At 37.7% G+C, this 15036-nt stretch overlaps 1 pseudogene; it reads left to right on the plus strand.

Moving 5' to 3' along the window:
* The window catches only part of LOC101349501 (cytochrome P450 2C9-like), a 9463-nt pseudogene extending 4526 nt beyond the window's left edge, over positions 1 to 4937 (plus strand).
* Positions 4938 to 15036: the final 10099 nt, after the last annotated feature.

Consider the following 15036-nt stretch of genomic DNA (forward strand, 5'->3'; position numbering starts at 1 on the left):
GAGAAGGGAGAGTGTTGACATGTCGTGGGGTTGTTAACCAATGTCATAAAACAATATGTGTACTGACTGTTTAATGAGAAACTATTTGTTCTGTAAAACTTCATCTAAAGTACAATAAAAAAAAAACTGATAACTTAATCAACTTGATTAAGTTAACCAACTTGAGTGAGGAAAAAAAGAAAGATTTACAGCCTTGGAAACCCTATGGGGCAGTTCTGCTCTGCCTACAGGGTCACTATGAGTCACAATTGACTCAATGGCAGTGGGTTGGTTTAAATAAAATGTATTCCTGGAGGCAAAGTATTAAAATAGATCATTGTGAAACAAAATGTTCCCTGTGGATTTGGATGTCTTCCTTGCTTTTTTTTGATCTCTCATCATCAGAAATAATGGAATGAATTAATGTATTTTGGGAGAAGAGAACTATTAATGTCATTGTAAGGTACATTCAAAATAATAAAGTGGTCAAGTGGCAAAAGGAGGGAGCAATGCTGCCCTTCATTGTTTCACAGTCATTTGCTGTGATATTTTGGCTGAAGGTAAATGGTTTTGGAAGTAATTTGTGATTAGAGATTTCATTCTACTACTACATAACCCATGTGTTCTGTTCAGATTAACCATGATCATTCAATTTCTCCTAAGAAGCAGACTGTGCCTGATATCAATTAAATAGCAACAGGTTGAGGACTAGCCTGGGTGAAGGAAAGAAAGCAGTAACCAGGGAGGCCCTGGTGGTGACAACGTCTTTTCGGACTCTGCACAGAGCTGCTGGCTGTGGCCTGGGAATGCTGCAGGATGGAGGAAATCATTCTTCCATGAGATGCTGCCTGTCCTGGCACTGCCTCTGTGGTGCTCACTCTCTTTCTGTGTTAGCAGTACCCACCGATCTCAAACTGGGCTGGCTTGGAATCATATGGGCTAATTTTTAAAAACATGAATTTCTAGTATTTGTCATAGTGCTACTGAATAGAATCCCCATAGGAAGAGGTTTACAGGTGAACCCAAATCAGCCTACTAGATATTAGTCAAAAGGTGGGCATTGGGGACTGATAAATTACTCAGGTGTCAGGTCAACTCAGTGGCAGTTCCAATTTGAGTCTTCTGTTTACTAGCTATATCTGTTGCCATTGAGTCAATTCCAACTCATGACGACCCTAAAGGACAGAGTAGAACTGCCCCATAGGATTTCCAAGTAGTGGCTGGTGGATTCCAACTGCCGACCTCCTGGTAAGCAGCCAGATGCTTAACCACTGTACCTCTAGGGCTCCTTACTAGCTATAGGACCAAAAAAACCCAAACCTGTTGCTGTCAAGTCAATTCCGACTGATAGAGAACCTATAGGACAAGTAGCAGCTGGCAGATTCGAACTGCGACCTTTTGGTTAGGTGCTGAGCTCTTACCCACTGCACCACCAGAGCTATAGGACACTGGAACTAAATTTAAATTCTCATAACCTCAGTTCCTTTATCTGTAAAATGGTGGTAAATAAACATACTCAAGGTATTGACGTGATGATTAATTGTAATAATGTTCCCTTGACACATCAGAGGCCCTTCATAAATGGCGGCTATAAAGTCATCATCATATTTAGAAATATTCAAATTCAGAAATATTTGAAGCTTTGTGTGGCAAAATAGAGACATCAATACAATGATAATAATTTCAGTCTGAATCATGCACGAGATACAGACCAATTAGTGACTTTCGAATAATAATTTGCACCTGTTTTCCATTTCCCAGTTCTCAAAACTCTATGGCCTTGTGTTTACTCTGTATTTTGGCACGAAGCCCACTGTGGTGTTGCATGAATATGAAGCAGTGAAGGAAGCCTTGATTGATCTGGGAGAGGCGTTTTCTTGAAGAAGCATTTTCCCAGTAGTTGAAAAAGCTAACAGAGGACTTGGTGGGTGAGCATGTGTATGTGTTGGGCAGTGGTAATGGGGGGTGGGTTGGATGAAAACAGCTTGGTCCATCCTTGTGGCTGCCAAGTGTCAGCACCCTTTTCTTGCCAAGATCTCCCTTCTAGTTTCTGTTCTCCCTCCTGGCTGAAGTCATTTTCAGCAACGGAGAGACATGGAAGGAGACCAGGCTTTTCTCCCTCATGACCCTTCAGAATTTCAGGATGGGGAAGAGGAGCATTGAGGACCACGTTCAGAAGGAAGCCCATAGCCTAGCGGAAGAGTTGAGAGAAACCAAGTGTGGGTAATTTTCTTTGCTCTGTATCACTGACCTTAACAGACCTCTCTCTTCTCTAATGGTGTCCTTGGAAACATTTCAAGGGCAGCCAAGTCTTTCCTTGTGGGTAGAGACTATCAGCCCACAGGAGAGGAGGGAGGGTTTGAAGCAGAGAATGGGGGAGCATTTGTGTATCTAAGCTGTGTGTGTGGTCACATGATTGTGCACACAGTGTAGGTATAAAAGGCTCTTTTAATCCTCATCTTCCCAGGCTTTGATTATTTTCAAATCAGATAGTCATGAAGGTAGAAGGTTTTGAGTCTCATTTTTTCAGTGTTAAAAAGCAATGTTTTTTCTTTTTCACAATACAATTTCAGTTACTTATTCCAGAGCGTTGTCAGGGAGACAGTGGTAATGACCTCATCATAATCCTGTGGACCATGAAACAAGTATCCTTTGCTTTCACTTCTTTGGACTCTGTGTACGATTAGCCTCACATGTTTGAGGGTTTCTGCCAAGGCCCAAGCCTGCAGTTCTGACCAAGAAGGATGATTATGTATGGTTTTCATTGTCTGGGCATCTCTTTGTGTAACTCTCATCAATTGTGATTTCTTTGTAAACACAGAACCCCTTTAAAACTATCAACATGAGTTATTAAATGTTACTACTTGCTCTATTGATTTATATATTTTAAGAAAATATATGCTACAGCATAATTCTACGGTATATACAAATACTAGGTTATAAGATGATAAATTAACTAGATTTCAGCTATCATTGATAACCCTTTACTCTATCTTCCTTAACTGTAAATTGGATCTGTTTTCAGCTTTGCTTATTTTTTTTCCCTTCTTTCTTGGATTTTGCGTTAGGATCTTTATGGTAAGTATTAACTGCCCCCTGGTAATTCTGCTGACCTTAAAGTGCTTGTCGTGTGCTTCTGATTTTCATCTTGGATTTCAGACTAGCCTGTTTTTTTAAATTCCCTCTCCCAAATGAACTAATAGGAAAGATTGAAAATCTGATTTTGCCTGTTAGTCGCACACACACACACACACACACATATATACACATACACAGAGAAATCCCCAAGACTTCCCAGATCACCTCTACCACTCTAGCTAAAATAAAACTTTTTCTAAAAGCTTAGATCCCTGCAGTGTTTTGGGTTTTAGATGAAAAGGAGCCTGGCATAGAGAAGCAGCTAACTCTGCAGGCTTCATAGTCTTTAATGCCCTGTCATTTCTTCACAATATTTTTGATTCAAGTCACCCTTCTGTAGATGTGAATTTGGGGGCTTTTTACATATAAGGCATATTGATCATTTGATTATAATAGTTTCATTTTACAGATCCCCAAATCAATAAAGAAAACCTTTCCTCTGCTTTAATTTCTCTATCTGTTAAATGATGAAAATAACCTAAATGATGGTCAAACTTTAAAATTTATTATTGTAGTTGCCATTGAGTTGACTCTGAATCATGGGAACGCTGTGTGTGTCAGAGTAGATCTGTACTCCAAAGGATTTTCAATGGATGGTTTTTTGGAAGTAGATCACCAGGCGTTTCTTCCAGGGTGCCTCTGGGTGGACTTGAACCTCCAAGCTTTCAATTAGCATCCGAGCTAACCCTTTGCAGACCCAGGGACTCCACACTGTATTCTATTGTTGGCTGTACAGAGCAATATCCCCCAAATCCACAAGAGGGCAAACTTTGCCCAAATAAATTGAATTTGGTGCTTATTGGAGATGATGGGCATGACTTCCTAGAGCAGGAAATTATTATTGTTATTTTTAATTGAAATGAAGAAGTAAATTTATTTATCAGTTTAACCTTTTTTGTTTCCTCTACTTGCGACTTAAGTTTGAAATAAAAATTTCTCATTTTACTTTTGTTTTAGGTAAGCAAATCTTATCTTTTTATAGTTTCTATTCACTTGTGTTAGTTTTCCTACACATATAACACGGAAGATTTTTGTTTTTTTTTCATTTCTTCCTTCAAACACCTAAATCCACTCATAATCTCTCTCTTTACTCTCCCTCTCTGGTCTACATATGGTACCTTTAACAATTCATTATATATAAAAAGGCTTGAGGCCCCTAACTATTCTTTTCTGTCCTATATCAATGCTTAGTTGTCTGCAGGCTTTGCAGACAGATGTGATTCTTCCCTGATAATTTGAATTACTAGATGTTTTTAAAAGTGACGTTTAAATTTTTTTTCCTTTCTTCTCCAAAATAGCAGGCATCTAGGATTACAGAATGGTGTCAGTAAAGGCAGGGTATGGGAATGGGGTATTGGGAAAGCCATAATTAAACTAGCTAGGTCGGAATGGTCAATTCAAATTGAGAAGAGAAGTGATATGTTGATTTTATGCATGCTGACCTTGTTGCTTGTCATGGAATTTCTAGGTAGATAATGTTTTAAAGTTTTTAAAATTACCTTTACCTGCTATCTGAAAGACAAAGTCTTATATGTATATTTTAATGGTATTTTTAAAATGCTTCCAATTCTTTAACCTCACCCTGTGATCCCAGTTTCTTCTTGGCCTGTGTTCCCTGCCATGTGATCTGCTCCATTATTTTCCAGAGTTGTTTTGATTATACAGATGAAGATTTTCTTACCTTGATTGAAAAATTCAGTGAAAATCTCAGGATTATAAGCTCCCAATGGTTCCAGGTAAGGTCAAGATCCTTTCTTCCTGAGGATCCTATTATGGTCTCTCCTCTGCAAATTCTAAACTCTGTATGGACCAAGTTGTGAAGTGAACAGTACAACACAAAAGTCAAGGTTAAACTCATTTAGACTTTCCAAAATGCCAAAAAAAAAAAAAAAAAAAACAGACTTAATTGTATCTGGGATATAAAAAAAAAAAAAAAAAAAAATTATCTAGCACTGTAAATTTATTGAATATCTTCTGCGTGGTGCTCCCTACCCCGTCAGGCTGAGCTCTGAGGATAGAAATATCCACACACACAAAATGTGCACTCAAGGGCCTCACATCACAGGCAGGGAAGGAGATGAGTAAATAGATCACTATAATACAGTATGAATAGGGAAACACAGGCTGCTGTAGGGGCCAAGAGAGTGAAGCTGCCTGCTTTCTGCTCTCTAATACCCCATGGTGATGCATAAAATGGAATAAGCAACATTTTAATGGAACAAAGACATTTTTGCTGCCTCACAAAGGACAGGGAGCAGGAAGAGAAGAAAGAGAGGGGTATTTTTACAGAGATCTCAGCATACAGCTTGAATAAGTATGGAGAAGGGATACAATCCTGATGCACACCTTTCCTGATTTTAAACCATGCAGTATTCCCTTGTTCTGTTTGAACAATTGCCTCTTGGTCTGTGTACAGGACCTGCATAAGCACAAGTAAGTGTTCTGGAATTCTAATTCTTTGCAATATTATTCATAATTTGTTAAGATCCACTTAGCAGAATGCCTTTGCAGAGTCAATAAAACCCAGAGAAGCTGGACTATATGAAGGAGAACATGACATCAAGATAGGAGGAAGATTCATTAACAACCTGCAATATGCAGATGACACAACCTTGCTTGCTGAAAGTGAAGAGGACTTGAAGCACTTACTGACGAAGATCAAAGACTACAGCCTTCAGTAGCAACATCATGATAATCAGAAAATCTTGAAGTTGTCAAGGATTTCATTTTACTTGGATCCACTGTCAACGCCCATGGAAGTATGATGTATTGCATTGGTAAAATCTGCTGCAAAAGATCTCTTTAAAGTGTTAAAAAGCAAAGATGTCACTTTGAGGACTAAGGTGTGCCTAACCTAAGCCATAATATTTTCCATTGCCTCATATGCATGCAAAAGCTGGACAATGAATAAGGAAGACTGAAGAAGAATTGATGCCTCTGAATTATGATGTTGATGAAAAATATTGAATATACCATGGACTACCAGAAGAACGAACAAATCTGTCTTGGAAGAAGTACAGCCAGAATGCTCCTTAGAAGTGAGGATGGCGAGACTTTGTCTCACGTACTTTGGACATATTATCAGGAAGGACCAGTCCCTGGAGAAGGACATCATTCTTGGCAGAGAGTCAGTGAAAAAGAGGAAGACCTTTGATGTGATGGATTGACACAGTGGCTGCAACAATGGGCTCAAGCTTAACAACAATTGTGAGAATGGTGCAGGACCGGGTAGTGTTTCGTTCTGTTGTACATGGCCACCTAATGATAGCAACAATGGATCTCAGAGATAGGAGCAAGGCATTTGCTCTATATTAAGGATGTTCAGACTTCCTGGAAAGTAATTGGAAGGGCAAATAAACTTGGAGAATGAGGCAGGATACCATGAAATTATTACAGAGCACTCTGATCTTCCTCCAATCATGATTCTCCATCTTAGATATTAGGGTCTCCTCACCTGTAGTGAGGAGCCCTGGTGGCACAGTGGTTAAGAGCTACAGCTGCTAATTAAAAGGTTGGCAGTTCGAATCCACCAGCCACTCCTTGGAAACCCTATGGGGCGGTTCTACTCTGTCCTATAGGGTTGCTATGAGTTGGAATCAACTTGACAGCAACGAGTTTTGTTTTTCACCTGTAGTATGTGTTTTGAGTTGGTATTGCTTTTATCTATTCTATGGCCTTTGATGCTTGCTTGGGTCTGGCATTGTAGATACCAAGATGACAAGAACTGTGTCCTCCCTTCTAGGAACTCACATTGCATCAGGGTAGAAAAGTAAATAGAGAATTATGATCTCAAAGTGATCCATGCCTCAGTGGAAACATGAATATAATGCTGAGAAAACCCAGAGACAGATTCTACTACCTGAGGGAATCACAAAGGAAGGAAGCATAAGAGAAGTGCATCTTTTTTTTTTTTTTTTTTTGGTTTTAACGAAGAAAAGTTTATTTCCTCACAGTCAAAGTAGGCTAAAAGTCCAAATTCAGGGCCTCAGCTCCAGGGAAAGTCTTTCTCTCTCTGTCGGCCTTCTCATCAGTGTTGCCCTGGACTAGGAGCTTCTCGGCACAGGGACCCCGGTGCAAAGGTCACGCTCTGCTCCCGGCACTGCTTTCTTGATGGCATGAGGTCCCCCGAGAAGTGCATCTTAACCAAAAGGAAAAGCATGAGATACATCTTGAAACTGCATGTTGTGTTGGAGATTGTTTAAGAGTGGGTATGGCTAGGGCTGAGTGTATAGGGTAGGAAGAGTAGAAGGAAAGATATGAAATGTCAGACTGGGAACAGAACCAAAAGTCCAGATTATCAGTTTGGGCCTTATTCCATAGAACAGGCATGGGGAGTCTTTTAATGGGGAGTCTTTTAAAGTTTCACAGTCATAGAGCAACATGTTTAGACTTGTACTTTTCAAAGTGCATGAGAGAAAAAAGTCTTTGGCTGAATTTTATACCAGAGGTAGGAAGGGAAACACAGATATATGAGCCCCCTCCTATTAATCCTTCTCCCTTTAATAACCTTAGGAAAATGATGTGGGTGTGTTTCTAGAAAAAGATTGATGGAAACTTGAAATGTCAAAGACAGTAGTAATGTGGGAAGACTTAATGAAGTGCTTGGGATAGAGCTGATACTCAGTAAATATTTGTTGAATGAAGGGTGCCCATTAAGATGTTAAATGGACATCAAGTGTGTCCATCCTTTTGTCTATGTATCTATCCCACCATACTTCCAGCCAACCTGTCTTCTATCCATCCCTCTATTCAATCATTCATCAAATAGTTAATGCATATTTTAATTCAGAAATATAGTGTTCAAAGAATATGTAGTCTCTGTGGTTGTTATTTTCAGGAAAACAAATTTGTCTGGGAGAGGGCCTGGCCCATAAAGAGCTGTTTTTATTCCTGAACATGATTTTACAGAACTTTACCTTGAAGCCTCTGGTTGACCCAAAGAACATTGACACCACCCTCATTGGCAAAGGGTTTGGCTCTATGCTGCCCTCCCACCAACTCTACTTTATTCCTCTCTGAAAGACAGACTGTCTGATTGCTGCTGCGCTGTTGCCTGCAACTCCCCCTCCTCTGGGCCATTGTTCACCTCCTTTCCAGTACCAGGGATGCCTTCTCTGAACTCTCCTCTCCACGTCTCTCAGTTCTTTCAAGACCCAGTGAAATTCCAGCATCCATTAAGGAGTTTCCTGAGCTTCATGGCACAAACTTATCACCTATTTGCCATCCTCTGTAACACTTGTATTCGTCACCACCTGCCTTAATACTTGGAGCCCTGGTAGCACAGTGGTTAAGAGATATGGCTGCTAACCAAAAGGTCGGCAGGTCAAGTCCACTAGCCACTCCTTGGAAACCCTATGGGACAGTTCTACCCTGTCCTATAGGGAAGCTTTGAGGCAGAATTGACTGGACAGCAACAGGTTTAGTTTTTTTTTTTTACCTTAATACTTATCTGAGTTATTACTGTGTTACCACTCTGAAACAAAGCAAAAATGGTTAGTATGTGCCACTTCACAGCCATTTCTCCTCCATATGTTCTAAAGAAAAAATATTATGTTTGGTTGTGTCAGTGTTAGACATTCCATCTTTTGCACATAATGCAGGGAAGAAATGAAAAAAAAAAAGAAGTCTAAAATGGCCATACTGATTATTATAATGATAAATACAGAGAAAGGACAAAGTGGATAAAGGCAGGAAAGCTCTCTTGACTGAGTGTCACCTAGAGTTACTAGAGATTTGGATTTGAAAGTGAGAGCAAATGTCAAGGAGCAGCTCCAACCTGTAGGGGAATATTGAGAAGATCAGCAATGAGGAGGAATGAACATTAAGTGTTAGAATTCATGCCGCCACTTTGTTGTCACCATGATCACTAAACAAAGATTTGAAATATTTTTGTTCATGTTTCCAACTTGACTTCAAGTATTAATATATGTTTTCATGTTGCTGATCATGTGTTCTGAGTGTTATTCTCTCCCCAAGAACAAAATCCCTTGAAGGCATCGCCAGATTTTATTCTTTTTCTAGTTTCTACCACATTGTTTTACCCTTAAGAAAAGTGTAAATGCTCATAAAGTCATAGCCTCATGTTATCTCCAAAGCATAAACAGCTAAACATTCTATACACTTCAAATTATGGTCACGTTTTTTCTTCATTCTGTTTGAAGTGTATGAAATGAGAAGTGGCATCACCCATTACTCTCTCCCAACTCCTCTCCCAGAGGAAGCCACTTATACTTTGGCATACATTTTTAAGATAACGTGTGTATAGGCATACATGTATATCTTTACATAAATGTGTACATAAGTATATATTTACAAATAATATATATAGTACACATTCTATATATATGGGATTAAAAGTAGTTCTTTACAATATTGGGTTTATATTCTATATATTATTCTTCAACATGCTGTTTTTCTACTAAACAATATGCCAGAAAAATCCCTAAGGCAATAGAAACATGGGCAAATGATACTAAAGGAGAGATTACAGAAGAGGAAATGCAATGGCTATTACACATATGAAAAGATCTTAAAAATAAAAAATACAGATTAAAACCACACTGCTTGCCTTTTAAACCTTCTTGGTTGGCAAATGAAAATGTATTAATGTAAATGTTGGCAAAGATGTGGGCCAACAGGCAGTCTCATATATTGTTCTAATGCCACTTTCTCAATGAAGCCTACCCAGAGTATCATTGACATTGTGATCTCCCCTCCATCGCCACCTTCCCCATTCCTCAATTTCTGATCCCCTGTACACTGTTTCTGGCACTTTGTCTGTTTGACATTACTTAATCCTTCTCATTAACCTATGAGGTAGATACTATTTGTATTAGTTTTCTATTGCTGGAACAAATTGCCACAAACTTAATGGCATAAAGCAACACAAATTTATTATCTTACAGTTCTGGAGGTCAAAAGTCCAAAATCAGCCTTAATGGGCTAAAGTCAAGGTGTCAGCATGGCTAGCTCCTTCTGGAGTGTCTAGAAGAGAATCTGTTTCCCTGCCTTTTTCAGCATCTAGAGGCTACCTGCATTCCTTGGCTCCTGATCCCTTCACATCACTCCAACCTCTCGCTTTGATCATCACATCTCCTACTGCTGACTCTTATTCTCTTCCACTATAAAACCCCCTGTGATTAGATTGAGCCCACCCAACTAATCCAAGTTAATCTCCTCATGTCAAAATCCTTAATTTAATCACATTTACAGTGTCTTTTTTACCATGTAAAGTAAGATAATCGTATGTTCACAGGTTCTGGGGATTATGACATGGACATATTTGCGGGAGATGGGAGGCATTATTCCGTCTACCACTACTATTATATCCGTTTTACCTACAAAACAACTGAGGTGATGCTCTGTTAAGTATCTTGTTCAAGGTTACACAGCTTTTGAGTGGCAGATCTAGGCAAACCAGTGCAAAGTAGAGGTTGCTAACCACTTTGCTATTTACCCTGTTAGTATTTATTTTTTGTTTTTCTCCACTATATCTTTCATGATAAATGAGTGCAACAGAGAAAACTCACCTGAGGGGTCACCCCAGGCTGGACTTCCTAGTCCTGCACAAAACTTAAGCCCTACCCTGAGCTCCAGTCCATCTGGCCAGCCTACATGGGAATGATCAATTTCATCTGATGATAAGACGTTTCAGTTGTGTCTAGTTTTTGGCTACTACAAATAAAAATTATATGAACATGTGTGGACCTCTTTTATAAAATGATGCTTTCATTTTTCTTTATAAATGCCTAGAATAGACTGGCTGGATCATATGATAGATACATGTTTACCTTTTAAAGAAACAAACTATTTTCCAAAGTAGTATTATTTTATGTTCTGACTAGCACTATATAAGAGTTTCAGTTCCTCTACATCTTATGGTCAGTCATTTTAATTTTACACATACTTATAGGTATATCACAGTATCTGACTGTGGTTTTAATCTGCACTTTCCTAATTACTAATAATGTTGAACATCTTTTCATGTGTTTATTTGCAATCTATGTATCTTTTTTTGATGAAGTGTCTTTTCAAATGTTTTGTTCTTTGTTTTATTGGGTTTTTTAATTATTGAGATTGTTATATATTTGTTTGTTATATAATCTGGATGCAGGTTCTCTACTAGATATGTGATTTGCAAGTATTTCCTCCTAATCTATGGCTTGTCCATTCTTTTAACAGTGCTCTTCATAGAGCAGAAGTTCTGAATCTGAATGAAGTCCAATGAATTAATTTTTATTTTATGGAGTATGCTTCTAATAAATCTTTCCTTAACCCACGGTCAGAAAGATTTTTATCTTGTTTTCTCTAGAAGTTTTATAGTTCTAGATTTTACGTCTTTATCTATAATTTTGAATTGATTTTTTTTATCATGGAAACTAAAAGCTAAACCCATTGCCATGGAGTCAATTCCAACTCATGGCAACCCCATGTGTTACAAAGTGGAACTGCTCCATAGAGTTTTCTTGGCTGTAATCCTTATGGGAAGCAGATCACCAGAACTTTCTTCCATGGCATCACTGGGTTGATTCAAACCACCAATCTTTAGGCTAGTAGTTGGGTGCAGTCAGTTTGCGCCACCCAGGGACATGGAAGGTATACATTAAAGTTGTTGTTCTTCTTTTTGTTTTGCATATGAATGTCCAATTGCTCCATCATCAATGATCGAAAAGACTATAATTCTTTTTGCACTGAATTGCCTTTAAACGGAATTTCTTAAAAATCAGTTGACCGTATCATACATGTGTGGGTTTATTTCTGAACTCTCTATTCAGTTTCATTGATCTATTTGCCTATCTTTATGTCAAAATCACAGTTTTGATTGCTGTAGCTTTATAATAAGTCTTGAATTCAGATAGTGTAAATTCTTTTAACTTTATTCTTTTTCAAAGATGTTTTTGCTATGGTAGGCCCTTTGCATTTCTATATGATTTTAGAATCAGCCTGTCAATTTCTACAAAAATGATTGCTGTGATTTTGATTGGTATTGGAATAAATTTATAGATTAATTTGGGAGAACTGACATCTGTATAGAGTCCTTTGATTCATGGGTACAATTTATCTCTCCTTTTAGGCATTCTTTAATTTCTTTCAGCAACATTTTGCTGTTTTCAGTGTAGAAGTCTTGAACATCTTTTGTCATATTTATCGCTAAGTATGCCACATTTTTGATGCTATTGTAAAAGGTATTTCTTTTCATTTCTATTTTGATTATTTATTTCTAGTATATAGAAATAAAATTGATTTTGTCTATTGATGTTGTATCCTGAAACATTGCTGAACTCATATTAGCTTTAGTAGCTCTCTTTGTTGATTTACAGTGACTGTCAAATGTTTTGGGAATTAAGATAGTTTTACTTCTTTTCTAACCTAGATCACTTTAATTTCTTTTTCTTGTCTTATTACATGGGGTGGACTTTCAATGTAATGTTGAATAGAAATAATGACAGTGGACAACCTTATCTTGTTCCTGATCTAAGGGGAAAGTATTTATTTTGTCAACATTAAGCATTATGCTAACAAGGTTTCTTTCTTTTAAATTGGTGCCCTTTATTAGGTTGAGGAAATTCCCTTCTATTACTAGTTTCCTGAATGTTTTTACCAGGAATGGATGTGAATTTTTAAATGCTTTTTCTGGATCTATTGCAATTATTGTATGATTTTTCTTTTTAGTCCGTTAATGTGGTGAAGTATATTGATTTATTTTCAAATGCTAAATCAACCTGCATTCTTTGGATAGACATCCCTTGGTCATAATACATCTGCCTCTTTTATATATTATAGAATTTAGTTTGTTAAAATTTAAACATTTTAAAATCTACATTCATAAAGGATAGTGTGCTTTAGTTTTCTTTGATTGTAATGTCTTTGTCTGGTTTTGGTATCAGAGTAATTCTGACCTCATAGAATGAGTTGGGAATTTTTCCATCCTCTTCAATTGTCTGGAAATTTTTGTGCAAAATTAGTATTAGTATTTTTAAAAATGTTTGGTAGAATTCAACCAGAGACACCATCTGGGCCAGGAGCTTTCTTAGAAGAAACATTTTTTAACTAGAAATTCAATTTTTTTAAATAGACACAGGAATGTTCAGATTATTTATTGATATCTTTTGAGAGAGTGTCTGTAGTTTGTGTCTTTCAGTGAATTTGTCTAGTTCATCAGAGTTTTCTAATATATTAGCATATACTGTTTGTAGCAGTCTCTTATTATTTTTTAATATCTGTAAAATCTGTAGTAATGTCATCTCTTTCATTCCTGATATTTGTAATCTTTTCATATATGTAATAGCCATTTGCAGTTCCTCTTTTGCAATCTGTCCTTTAGTTTCATTTGCCCATGTTCCTATTGTCTGAGGGGTTTTCCTGGCATATTGTTTAGTAGAAAAACAGCAAGTTGAATAATACATAGACTATAAACCCAATATTGTAAAGAACCACTTTTAATCCCATATGTCTATACGTATGTGTATAATATGTAATGCAAAGGCAAATTAGTTTCTCATTAGCAAATTATCGATAACATCACGAAGAATGGGAATTCCAGAACACTTGACTGTGCTCATGCAGAACTTATACATTGACAAAGAGTCAGTCATTCGAACAGAACCAGGAGATACTGCGTGCTTTAGAATCAGGAAAGGTGCATGTCAGGGTTGTATCCTTTCACCATAGTTATTCAATCTGCATGCTGAGCAAATAATCCAAAAAGCTGGCCTATATGAAGAAGAATGTTACATCAGGATTGGAGGAAGTCTCATTAACAACCTACCATATGCAGATGACACAGCCTTGCTTGCTGAAACCTAAGAGGACTTGAAGCACTTATTGATGAAGATGAGACTATAGCCTTTGGTATGGATGACACCTCAACATAAAGAAAACAAAAATCCTTACAACTGGATCAATAAGCAACATCATGAAAAGGCTGATGTTGTCAAGGATTTCATTTACTTGGATCCACAATCAACACTCATGCAAACAGCAGTCAAGAAATTAAAGGATGTATTGCATTGAGCAACTCTGCTGCAAAAGACCTTTTTAAAGTGTTGAAAAGCAAAGATGTCACTTTGAGGACTAAGGTGGGCCTAACCCAATCCCTGATATTTTCAATTGCCTCATATGCATGCAAAAGCTGGACGATGAATAAGGAAGACTAAAGGAGAATTAATGTTTTTGAATTATGGCATTGGTGAAGAATATTGAACATACTGTGGACTACCAAAAGAGTGAACAAGTCTGTCTTGAAAGAAGTACAGTCAGAGTGCTTCTTGGAAGCAAGGATGGAGAGACTTCGTTTCACATACTTTGGACATGTTATCAGGAGGAACTAGTCCCTGGAGGAGGACATCATGCTTGGTAAGGTAGAGAGTCAGCAAAAAAGAGGAAGATCCTCGATGAGATGGATTACACAGTGGCTGCAACAATGGGCTGAAACATAACAAAGATTGTGACAATGGCGCAGGACTGGGCAGTATTTCGTTCTGTTGTACATAGAATCGCTATGAGTCGGAACTGACTCGACAGCACCTAACAATAACAACAGTATAATGTATATTATTTGTAAATATACTGTGATCATTAAGGTTGCGTGTCAACTTGGCAGGCCATGATTCTCAGTGGTTTGGCAGTTTTAATGTAGTTTGGCAGTCGTATGATGATGTGATCACTTCCATGATAAGATTTGATATAATGTGATCACCCCCATGATTGTAGTAGCCAAGTCTTGGTCAAGTTGTGCTGACTTCCTCAGTATTGTGTACTGTCTTACCCTTCACCAAAGTTACCACTTATGTATTGTCTATTTAGTGTTTTTTCATTCCCACCCCTCCGCTTCCTCATAACCATTGAAGATTGTTTCTTTTTATGTGTGAACCTTTCATGAGTTTTTATAGTAGTGGTCTCATACAATATTTGTCATTT

This window comes from Trichechus manatus, unplaced genomic scaffold (genome assembly GCF_000243295.1).
Source record: "Trichechus manatus latirostris isolate Lorelei unplaced genomic scaffold, TriManLat1.0 scaffold00007, whole genome shotgun sequence".
Classification (NCBI taxonomy): Eukaryota; Metazoa; Chordata; class Mammalia; order Sirenia; family Trichechidae; genus Trichechus; species Trichechus manatus.